This window comes from Lampetra fluviatilis, chromosome 49 (assembly GCF_964198595.1).
Source record: "Lampetra fluviatilis chromosome 49, kcLamFluv1.1, whole genome shotgun sequence".
Lineage (NCBI taxonomy): Eukaryota > Metazoa > Chordata > Hyperoartia > Petromyzontiformes > Petromyzontidae > Lampetra > Lampetra fluviatilis.
The window spans coordinates 3535804-3549100 of NC_136323.1; positions in this window are offsets into that span (position 1 = coordinate 3535804).

Sequence of the window (13297 nt, forward strand, 5' to 3'; positions counted from 1 at the left end):
CACTCATTTACACACTAATTCAATCGATCAATAATTTGCTTATTCACTCGCTCACTCATTCACTCGCTCATCCACTCAACTCTTTTAAAACGAAGCTCATTCTTGTCTCTTGACAGGGTTACACAGTACTCTTCTTCAACATCATTCACATCAATAGCATCATACCACACACACACACGCATTGTGTAGCACCATACCACTCACACACACACAGTGTGTAGCACCATACCACTCTCACACACAGTGTGTAGTGTCATACCATTCACTTACCCCCATTACCTACAATAATCACCCAGAAATGTCTGTCCGTCCCGCGCATGACGTCACTCCACACGAGGCCCCCCCCCGCGTGACGTCACTCCACAGAGGCCCATCCCCCTCGTGACGTCACTCCACACGAGGCCCATCCCCCCCGCGTGACGTCACTCCACACGAGGCTCACCCCCCCTCATTAATATTCATGAGTTGGTAGATTTTTACACTAACGCAGAGGAAGGTTGCGCTTAATTAAATAATTTATTATGCAAAGTCGCTTCAAATGACGTAGAAAAAATACGCGGCACGGTGCTACATCCGTGCGTGACGTCACTGCAAAAGAGCCCCCCCCCCCCTTCATTAATATTCATGAGCGGGTGACGTCACTCAACAAGCCGCACCCCTCCCCAATAACCATGAGGGGGTGACGTCACTCAACAAGCCGCACCCCTCCCCAATAACCATTATCGGGTGACGTCACTCCACATTAATAATCATGAGCTAAACAATGTTTCTATTTAATATTTCAGTTTACTGCAATACACACCCGTCCTTGTATAGTATCACAGCATTAACATACACACGCATTGTATATCATCATAGCATTAACATGCACACGCATTGTATATCATCATAGCATTAACATGCACACGCATTGTATATCATCATAGCATTAACATGCACACGCATTGTATATCATGATAGCATTAACATACACACGCATTGTATATCATCATAGCATTAACATGCACACGCATTGTATATCATCATAGCATTGACATACACACGCATTGTATATCATCATAGCATTAACATGCACACGCATTGTATATCATCATAGCATTAACATGCACACGCATTGTATATCATCATAGCATTGACATACACACGCATTGTATATCATCATAGCATTGACATGCACACGCATTGTATATCATCATAGCATTGACATGCACACGCATTGTATATCATCATAGCATTGACATACACACGCATTGTATATCATGATAGCATTAACATACACACGCATTGTATATCATGATAGCATTGACATGCACACGCATTGTATATCATGATAGCATTGACATGCACACGCATTGTATATCATGATAGCATTAACATGCACACGCATTGTATATCATGATAGCATTAACATACACACGCATTGTATATCATGATAGCATTAACATACACACGCATTGTATATCATGATAGCATTAACATGCACACGCATTGTATATCATCATAGCATTGACATGCACACGCATTGTATATCATGATAGCATTAACATACACACGCATTGTATATCATGATAGCATTGACATGCACACGCATTGTATATCATCATAGCATTGACATACACACGCATTGTATATCATCATAGCATTGACATGCACACGCATTGTATATCATCATAGCATTGACATACACACGCATTGTATATCATGATAGCATTAACATACACACCCATTGTATATCATCATAGCATTAACATGCACACGCATTGTATATCATGATAGCATTGACATGCACACGCATTGTATATCATGATAGCATTAACATACACACCCATTGTATATCATCATAGCATTAACATGCACACGCATTGTATATCATGATAGCATTGACATACACACGCATTGTATATCATCACAGCATTAACATGCACACGCATTGTATATCATCACAGCATTAACATGCACACGCATTGTATATCATCATAGCATTAACATGCACACGCATTGTATATCATCATAGCATTGACATACACACGCATTGTATATCATCATAGCATTAACATGCACACGCATTGTATATCATCACAGCATTAACATGCACACGCATTGTATATCATCACAGCATTAACATGCACACGCATTGTATATCATCACAGCATTGACATACACACGCATTGTATATCATCATAGCATTAACATACACACGCATTGTATATCATCATAGCATTGACATGCACACGCATTGTATATCATCATAGCATTAACATGCACACGCATTGTATATCATCACAGCATTAACATGCACACGCATTGTATATCATCATAGCATTAACATGCACACGCATTGTATATCATCATAGCATTGACATGCACACGCATTGTATATCATCATAGCATTGACATGCACACGCATTGTATATCATCATAGCATTGACATACACACGCATTGTATATCATCATAGCATTGACATACACACGCATTGTATATCATCATAGCATTGACATGCACACGCATTGTATATCATCACAGCATTGACATACACACGCATTGTATATCATCATAGCATTGACATACACACGCATTGTATATCATCATAGCATTGACATGCACACGCATTGTATATCATCATAGCATTGACATACACACGCATTGTATATCATCATAGCATTGACATGCACACGCATTGTATATCATCACAGCATTGACATGCACACGCATTGTATATCATCATAGCATTGACATACACACGCATTGTATATCATCATAGCATTAACATGCACACGCATTGTATATCATCATAGCATTGACATACACACGCATTGTATATCATCACAGCATTGACATACACACGCATTGTATATCATCATAGCATTGACATGCACACGCATTGTATATCATCATAGCATTGACATGCACACGCATTGTATATCATCATAGCATTGACATGCACACGCATTGTATATCATCACAGCATTGACATGCACACGCATTGTATATCATCATAGCATTGACATGCACACGCATTGTATATCATCATAGCATTAACATGCACACGCATTGTATATCATCACAGCATTGACATACACACGCATTGTATATCATCATAGCATTGACATGCACACGCATTGTATATCATCATAGCATTGACATGCACACGCATTGCATATCATCATAGCATTGACATGCACACGCATTGTATATCATCATAGCATTGACATACACACGCATTGTATATCATCATAGCATTGACATGCACACGCATTGTATATCATCATAGCATTGACATGCACACGCATTGCATATCATCATAGCATTGACATGCACACGCATTGTATATCATCATAGCATTGACATGCACACGCATTGTATATCATCATAGCATTAACATGCACACGCATTGTATATCATCATAGCATTGACATGCACACGCATTGTATATCATCACAGCATTGACATACACAATCACATTGCATAGCATCAGACACATTGCCCGTGTCGCATCACGATACACACACAAAGACAAAGATTCCCCGTGTAATCTTAACAGACTGTCGGGACAAGTGCTATTAGCACTCAGTGAGACTATCCAGGGGTAGAGGAGCAATCATCATCGTCATCGTAACAACGCTCAATCGCTGACATAACATTGCATCACATGCATCACAGCAGTGACATCACATCGTTAGCCATATAATTCTATCACTCGCACCGCCACTGCATCGGTGGAGTGGGGGAGGGGCAGGAGAGTTGTGGAGGGGGTGGAGAGGGTGGAAGGGGTGGGGGGGGGGAGGAGGAGGTCACGACTTTTGCTGACCCCAGCGACCACGGGAGCAGTGGGGAGGAGGAGAGGGGAGAGAGAGGGGGGGGGAGAGGAGGGGAGAGAGAGGGGGGGAGGAGGGGAAGAGGAGGGGGGGAGAGGGGGGTGAGAGGAGGGGGAGAGAGGGGGGGGAGGGGGAGAGAGAGGGGGGGGAGAGAGAGGGGGGGGGAGGGGGAGAGAGAGGGGGGGGGGGAGAGAGGGGGGGGGAGAGAGGGGGGGTGGGACATGACATCACATTACATCAGAGCGGGAAAAGGGAGGAAAATTGGCAAGAGAGAGAGGGAGAGTGTTGGTGGGTGAGAGGTAAGAGATGGAGGAGAGAGCGTGGGAGAGGAACGCGAGGAAGACAAAGGGGGCAGTGACAAGAGACGGGGGCGGCGAGAGAGACAAAAGGAGACGGGAGGAGGGGAGGGGAGGGAGCGCAGCGGGGGGAGAGGAGAGAGTGGGAGACGATGCGAGAGAGGGGGGATTGGGGAGCAGTGGGGAGTGAGGTGGAGGCAAGGAGACAGAGGGGGGAGAGGGGAAAGAGCGGTGAGCGATAGGAGAGCGTGGAGAGAGATAAGAGGAGAAAACAGATGGAGTGGGGAGAGATGGGAGAGAGAGAGCGTGAGTAGAGAAAGGAGAGGGGAGAGAGAGGGGAGAGAGAGGGGGGAGAGAGGGGAGAGAGTGGGGAGAGAGAGGGGAGAGAGAGAGGGGAGAGAGAGGGGAGAGAGGGGAGAGAGAGTGGGGAGAGAGGGGAGAGAGTGGGGAGAGAGGGGAGAGAGGGGAGAGAGAGAGCGTGAGTAGAGAAAGGAGAGGGGAGAGAGAGGGGCGAGAGAGGGGAGAGAGCGGGGAGAGAGGGGAGAAAGAGTGGGGAGAGAGGGGAGAAAGAGTGGGGAGAGAGGGGAGAGAGAGAAATAAAAAAATACAAAGACAGAAATGAGAGAGAAACGAGAGAGGGGAGAGAGAGGGGAGAGAGATGGAAGGGAGAGGGGGGAGAGAGTTCGCACTCTCCGTCTGCTCTGTTTTCCAAGAAATCTGTGGGGGGGGGGGGTTAGGGGGAAGGGATGGGGGGGGGCCGCGCTTTCCAGGAATTTTATTTAAAGACCGAGGGAGAAGGGGGGGGCTGTCGGGTGAGCGGTGGCTCCAGTGGTGGGAGCGCCACGGTGCAGGCGGAGCGCTGCGCCGTGTCGCGTCGCTTTGCCTCCTCGACGACGACTCGGCACTAGGGCCGGGGGGGGGGGGAGACAAAGGCGGCCGGGAGCGGGTGCTGGCCACATCACCCACGCCGTCACGGCTTGACAGGTGCTGCTTGCTAACAGCACTTGCCCCGACAGCCAGCGCAGGCTACACGGGACCTTTGTATCTATCTCAATGTGTTAATTAGAATCGAAATGTTTTTTTTTATACTGGGGGAATCAGATGAGCAAATTTTTTTTTTCACGAAGCTTCATAGCTCATCGTGAAGGAGGGGTTTCGTGAAGGATGCTACTGGGCAGTGCCAGGCTAGGTGCACTTCTGTTGCAGTGGGGAGGCAGTCGCTCTCCAGCAACAACGGAGGGCGGAGGAGCGACGCTCACAACAACGAGCGGGAGAGCCGGGCGGCTAAAAGCGCAGCGGGTTGCCACAGTCGGGGGGGCACAGGTGGTGCATCTGCAAAGCATCTCGGTCAGTCGACCCGTGGCACCTGCAGGGCCTCTTCACGTGACGGCCTCAAGGTGCACCTAGCCTGGCACAGGCGTCGTGGTGACGTCACTGCCACGTGGTTGCGAGCGGCGTCAGGTGCATGTCGCTGCGGTTGTGTATGTTGGGGTCAAAGTGGGTTCAAGGGGGAGAGGCACGTTGGGTGAAGGTTGGTTTAGATGGCGGTGAGGGTGGGATCGAGGGTGCGATCAAGGTATGTTCCAGGTGGGGGGGTCAAAGTTGGGTTTGAGGTGGGGTCAAAGTGTATGTTCAATTTGGAATGAAGGTGGGGTCAAGGTGGGGTCAAAGTGTATGTTCAATTTGGAATCAAGGTGGTAATCGAGGTGGGGTCAAGGTGGTGGTCGAGGTGGGGTCAAGGTGGGGTCAAGGTGGTGGTCGAGGTGGGGTCGAGGTGGGGTCAAGGTGGTGGTCGAGGTGGGGTCAGGGCGGGGTCAAGGTGGTGGTCGAGGTGGGGTCAAGGTGGGGTCAAGGCGGAGCCAAGGTGGGGTCAAGGCGGGGTCAAGGCGGGCCCCGTGGAACATTCAACGCTGTCGGTGAGTTTTGTTTGAACTCCTCAGATTAAAATAAACCATCGACCGTTGACTGTACCACGTGACCCGGCCGTTACCACGGCAACACCAAGTCAACCGGACCAATCATCGTCCCTTCGGATAAATCGAGTACCAAATCAACGGCGCTCATCGGCGTCGTCCCCGGCCGTGGGAACGTGGAGTTTTGTTTTTAGAGACGCGTCGAGGGCTTCCGCGGATTTCTAAACCCACCACAGAGGTGGGAGGTGAGGCCTTCAATGCAGAGAGAGGCCTTTTCGTTCGATCTCCAGGCCCGCAATGGGTTGACGTGTGGGTGCGTCCACCTCCCACCATGACCTCTGGTCAGCGTGGAAGAGTAGACCAAGTACCCCCTCTCGAGAACCCTCGAGGGGACATCCTTTCTACCAGCGGTGCAGTCGGCTAGCAATTGCACGCGTGCGCTGATACATTTTTTGTTTGTTAACTGAGCGCAGAATGGTCACGTGGCCACGCCGTGACTTGTGCCTGCCGTGCCGTTTGTACGCTCTCGGGGGGGGATAGAGGAGGGGCTTCCGCGGATTTCTGCACCTGCGCGCGTGGGAGAGGAAGAGGGAAGATTTAGACAGTGGGAAGAGCTGACGGGAGGAGGAGAAGAAGGAAGCGACCCAGGGCTGTGCTCGACATTCACCGCTGTCGGTGGGTTGTGACTAATGCTCAACTCGCCGGCCCGTGAATGCTACTGCAGCCAGAGTAACTCGGCTTCCGCGGATTTTTTAAACCGAAGCGTGGATGCCACTGCAGCCAGAGGAACTTTTGCTGCCGCGGATTTTTTTAACCTAAGCGTGAATGCCACTGCAGCCAGAGGAATTTTGCTGCCGCGGATTTCTTAAACCGGTGCGGGAATGCCACTGCAGCCACAGTAACTCGGCTTCCGCGGATTTTTAAAACCGAAGCGTGGATACAACTTGCAGCCAGAGTAACTCGGCTTCCGCGAATTTTTTAAACCGACGCGCGATTGCTACTGCAGCCAGAGTAACTCGGCTTCCGCGGATTTTTAAAACCGATGCGCGAATGCTACTGCAGCCTGAGGAACTTTGCTTCCGCGGATTTTTTAAACCGAAGCGTGGATGCAACTTGCAGCCAGAGTAACTTTGCTGCCGCGGATTTTTAAAACCGATGCGCGAATTCCACTGCAGCCAGAGTAACTCGGCTTCCGCGGATTTTTTAATCCGACGCGCGATTGCTCCTGCAGCGAGTAACTTTGCTGCCGCGGATTTTTAAAACCGATGCGCGAATTCCACTGCAGCCAGAGTAACTCGGCTGCCGCGGATTTTTTAAACCGACGCGCTATTGCTACTGCAGCCAGAGTAACTCGGCTGCCGCGGATTTTTTAAACCGACGCGCTATTGCTACTGCAGCCAGAGTAACTCGGCTTCCGCGGATTTTTTTAAACCGACGCGCGAATGCTAATGCAGCCCAGAGGTCGCAAACGGGTTTTGATTCCTTACCCGTACCAGGCCGCACCAGGGTCGCAAACGGGTACCCGTACCCTACCCGATACCCGGCTACCCGTACCCGGCCGGGTATCGGGTAGGGTACGGGTATCGGGTACCCGATTGCGACCTCTGGGATGAAGCCATGTTGCAGGCGCGGGTGGGTTGATTCTAGGAACTTTAATTGTGAGAAGAGACAAGACGTTGGGAAATGAGTGACAAACGGTGACTCACCAGTGACTCACGGCCTACCCGTACCCGTACCCGGCCGCACCAGGGTCGCAAACGGGTACCCGTACCCGGCCGGGTACAGGTAGCCGGGTATCGGGTAGGGTACGGGTATCGGGTACCTGATTGCGACCTCTGATGCAGCCAGAGTAACTGGGCTTCCGCGGATTTCTTAAACACTTCGTGTACAATAAACGCTCTGCGGCGCAACTCGGCTTCTGTGGATTTCTAAACCGTACGAGTATCTAAAAATCTCCTTACAACTCGAGTAACTCGGCTTCCGCGGATTTCTAAACCATACATGTAAATGCTCATTGAAGCCAGAGTAACTCGGGCTACCGCGGATTTCTAAACCTCACGTGTGAGTACATCCAGACGAGGCCCATCTCCGATCTCGTGATGGCAAACTGCGTTCTGTCCAGACTTGGGAGGGGGCGATGCAGATTCCAATTTGAGTTGTCTCCAGTGCGGTTCGCAAGGGCCTAAAACTCTTGCGAACGGCGTCACGGGATTTTGAACGGGAATTCACACGGGATCTTGAACGAGAATTCCCACGGGATCTTGAACAAGAATTCCCACGGGATCTTGAACGAGAATTCCCACGAGATCTTGAACAAGAATTCCCACGGGATCTTGAACGAGAATTCCCACGGGATCTTGAACTGGAATTCCCACGGGATCTTGAACGAGAATTCCCACGGGATCTTGAACGAGAATTCCCACGGGATCTTGAACGAGAATTCCCACGGGATCTTGAACGAGAATTCGCACGGGATCTTGAACGAGAATTCGCACGGGATCTTGAACACGGGATCTTTCAACGAGACGGGCGAATCCCTGACCGTGGCTGCGCACGCCTTCGGGAGGTTTCCGCGGATTCTAAAGCAATGTGTGAGCGCCACTGAAGTAATTTGGCTTCCGCAGAATATTTAAACGGTGGACGCGAATGTTCTTTGCGCCAGTGAATGGGGGTGAGCGGGAAGCCTGCGGATTTCTAACCTAAAGCGAATGCTCCTGCAAGCCGCGCGCTGCAAATGCTTCCACGGATTTCTAAATCGCACCGAACAGTCTTACACGGCAGCCGCAGGCAACTGAAAGTACTAAAGACCAGAGTAACTCGGCTTCCGCGGATTCTTAACCCCCTACCTGCGAACGTTATTAGAGAGACTCGCTGAGGGCTTCCGCGGATTTTTGTTTGTATTCGCAATACGAATGTCAGTTGTCCGTGTCACTTTTCCCTTTGAATATCTCTTCGTAGTATGATGCTCGCCATCAGCCATGATCAATCCGCTGCTCGATGAAGGGCCAGAGACGGAGCGATTAATTCAGCTCGCGTGATTATCTGATTCATCGTTGTTGTTGTTATTGTTATTCTGGTTTCTTTCGGTAAAGTCACGTACAAGGTAAATAATAAAAGAATACAAATAAAGCAATTGAATTTTCACGACGTTTTATTTTTATTATTTTATTATTTCCCTTCTACGTGACTTTACCGAAAGAACCAAGAATATGAATCCCTGCAGTCACGAAAGCTTTAAATCGAAAAGTTGTTGTTGTTGGATCCGTATAACTCTGAGGAGCGGGAGGTGGTGGCGTTTTGGGGAGGTCTTCATTCAGCAGCGGATAAGATCATGGCCGCCGCTGCTGATGATGATGATCATGACATACGGACGCAGATTTTTAATGTGTCGATCGGTGCTGTGGTGTCACTTTGGGAACTTATGCGGATTTTCTAAGAAGCCGGGCAAGAACTGGCGCTTCCGCGGATCTTTTAAAATAAACTTTATTAAATCCACATTGTGTAGCGCACATTTCCACACGTGTGTGGTTTGGGGTGGGGGTGGTGGGGGAGCGGTGGCGCAATGGTTAGCGCAGCGCGCTATGAACCCCGAGGGAGCTGCCTCCGATTTCCGGCTCACGATCAACATCAGCGGTGAGTTGATATCTGTGCCTCCACGAGGTCGGCTCGGCCTTAAATGAGTACCCGATGCGGTGTTTAAGAACGTTAGCACTGGGGAGACAAAAGCGGCCGGGCGTGGTGTTGTTGATGGTGATGATGATGATGGGAGGAGGGGATTCCGGAGGGGAGCAGAGCGAGGGACGAAGCAGAGAGAGAGAGACCGAAAGGTGAGGTCGACCTGCAGTGTGGTGGGTGGGTGGGTGGTTGAGTGGATGGATGAGTGAGTGGATTATTGAGTGGGTGAGGGGGTGAGTGGATTGATGAGTGAGTGGATTATTGAGCGGGTGAGGGGGTGAGTGGATGGATGAGTGAGTGAATTCTTGAGTGGGTAGGTGGGTGGGTGAGTCGGTGAAGTGGGCGGATGGGTGAGTGAAGGAATGATTGAGTGGGTAGGTGAGGTGAGTGAATGATTGAGTGGGTGCGGGGGTAGGTGAGTGCGTCGGTGAGTCAGTGAGTGAGTGGGGGAGTTAGTGGGTGGGTGGGTGAGTGAGTGGCTGGATAACTGGGTGAATGAGTGATTGAGTGGGTGAGTAGGTAGGTGAATGAGCGAGTGGGTGGATGGGTGAGTGAGTGGGTGGATAACTGTGTGAATGAGTAATTGAGTGGGTGAGTAGGTAGGTGGGTGAGCGAGTCGGTCAGTCAGTGGGTGGGTGAATGAGCGAGTGGGTGGGTGGATGGGTGAGTGAGTGGGTGGATGGGTTGGTGGATAACTGGGTGAATTAGTGATTGAATGGGTGAATAGGTAGGTGGGTGAGCGAGTCGGTGGATGGGTGGGGGGATAAGTGGGTGAATGAGTGAATGATTGAGTGAATGATTGAGTGGATGAGTGAGTAGTCGGTGGGTGCGTGAGTGAGGGTGTAAGTGGGTGGGTGAATGGGCGAGTGGGTGGGTGGATGGATGGGTGAGCGAGTCAGTGCGTGGGTGAGTGAAATCTCGTGCCAGAAATGTTTTTTGGCAGCTGCCCGACAATAATGACAACGACGACGCTGCTGATACGGGCTGCCACTGCGATCGCAACCTCTGTACCCGGTGACTAATGCAAGAACGCACGTTGGACTTCTTTCGCGCCGTACGTCGCCAGCCGTGCTAATCGGAGGTGCCTGGCGGCTTGTGGATCCCTCCCCAGCAACAGCAACAACGACGTCTGCTGAATTGATTTGGCTGCTTGTGTTCATCGCGTGACGGCGTTATTGCATTGGCTGCGTCGGGTGGAGGAAGGGTGTACGACACACACACACATACGTCACACACCACACACACACAACACACACACACACGGCACATAACACACGACACACACACACGACACACACGACACGACAAAGACAAAGATCCCCCGTATAGCCTTAACAGACTGTAGGGGCAAGTGCTGTTAGCGAGCACCTATGAAGGCCGGAACGGTACACGAGGGGGTGGGTGGCCAGCACCACGCCCGACCGCCTTTGTCTCCCCAGTGGCGATGTTTACACACCGCACCAGGTACTCATTTAAGGCTGAGTCGACCTAGGGGAGGCCCAGGACCGCTTCAGATAATCGTCACTGGTGTTAGCCGTGAGCGGGAATCGAACCCGGGTCGCCAGGTTCATAGCGCAGCGCGCTAACCGCTACACTACCGCTCCCCACACGACACACACCACACGACACACACCACACGACACACACCACACGACACACACCACACGACACACACCACACGACACACACCACACGACACACACCACACGACACACACCACACGACACACACCACACGACACACACCACACGACACACACAACACACACGACACACACACACCACACACACAATACACACACGACACACACACACGACACATAACACACGACACACAACACACGACCCACAACACACACGCACAACACACACAACACACACAACACGACACGACACACAACACACACATTTCACTTTAGACGGCGATCTAAAGCCGGAATTCGGTTGCGAATCGGTGACAAGCGGGTTGAGTTTATTTTCTGGTTGTTGTTGGAATCATCATCGTGATCGTGATTTTATTTGTCGTGACGTCACAACGCAATTCCAAACATTTTTGTAACTCTTCTTGGTTCTTTCGGTAAAGTCACGTAGAATGGAAACAATAAAAAATAATAAAATAAAATAAATGTTTTTTTAATAAATAAAAATAATAAAATAATGTTTCCATTCTACGTGACTTTACCGAAAGAACCAAGAAGATGAATCGCTGCAGTCACGAAAGCTTGAAATCGAAATTTTTGTAACTATTTGTTGTGACGTCACTGAGGCCCCTCTGCACCCCCCACCCACATCCCGGGCCAAGATACAAAGTCGAACAGCGCCACCTACGGGGGGACGAGGGGACTTCAAATGGGGTCCAATGGGACCCCTACGGCAGAGGTCGCAATCGGGTACCCGATACCCGTACCCTACCCGATACCCGGCTACCCATACCCGGCCAGGTACGGGTAGCCGTTTGCGACCCTGGTGCGGCCGGGTACGGGTACGGGTAGGCCGTGAGTCACTGGTGAGTCACCGTTTGTCACTCATTTCGGTGCGGCCGGGTACGGGTAAGGAATGAAAACCCGATTTAAAGCTTTTGTGACTGCAGGGATTCATCTTCTTGGTTCTTTCGGTAAAGTCACGTAGAAGGGAAGTAATAAAATAATAAAAACAAAACATAATAAAAATAATTATTTTTTATTATGTTTTATTAAATAATAAAAATAAAACATAATAAAACTATTATTTTTTTATGTTTTATTTTAATTATTTTTATTATGTTTTATTTTTATTATTTTATTACTTCCCTTCTACGTGACTTTACCGAAAGAACCAAGAAGATGAATCAAAACCCGTTTGCGACCTCTGGTCCAATGGGACCCTGTACGGCCAGCCACTAGCGGCCGCTGTAGCAACGAAAATCCGGAGTCAGAATTTGCCCCCTCCCGACCCCCCCTCTATTTGTAAGACCCAAACGGGGTGGATTTCTCCACCGTTCCGGCTGTCGCCCGCTGAGGCCGCTTGTAATTGCCCTGGGGGCCGTCCATAAATGACGTCACGCGATTTTGGACGATTTTTGACCCCCCCCCCCTTCGTCACGCGGCGTCACAAAAAGTCAGACCCCCCCTCAAATATGACGTCACAAAGCTCTGCCCCCCCCCCCCCCAAAATAAAACATGCTTCAAATCGCTTTAAACTGTTGTCATTGTAGTGCGTATTTAATGTGGCGCTGCACTCTGATGTTGTAGGAGACAACATTTATTACAAAGTCTATTTAATTAAGTAGAACGTGTTGTCTATATTTATTTAAAGTTGCGCATTTTGATGTGACGTCACATTTCTCAAACCCCGCCCTCCCCCCTCGTCACACATCGTCACAAATATCTGACCCCCCCTCTCCAGGTGCGTGACGTCATTTATCGACGGCCCCCTGCGAAACGTCGAACTACGATTGCTAAATGTTGCTGGACTCGGACAGAGCAACGATTTAGCCACGTTCCGTCCACGTGACCACCACTCTTACTGAATGGCTGCGTCGGGTGGTGGCGGGTTTAACGACACAACATTTTTTATATTTACACGATCTTACCCCATCTCCAAACAACAACAAAAAACC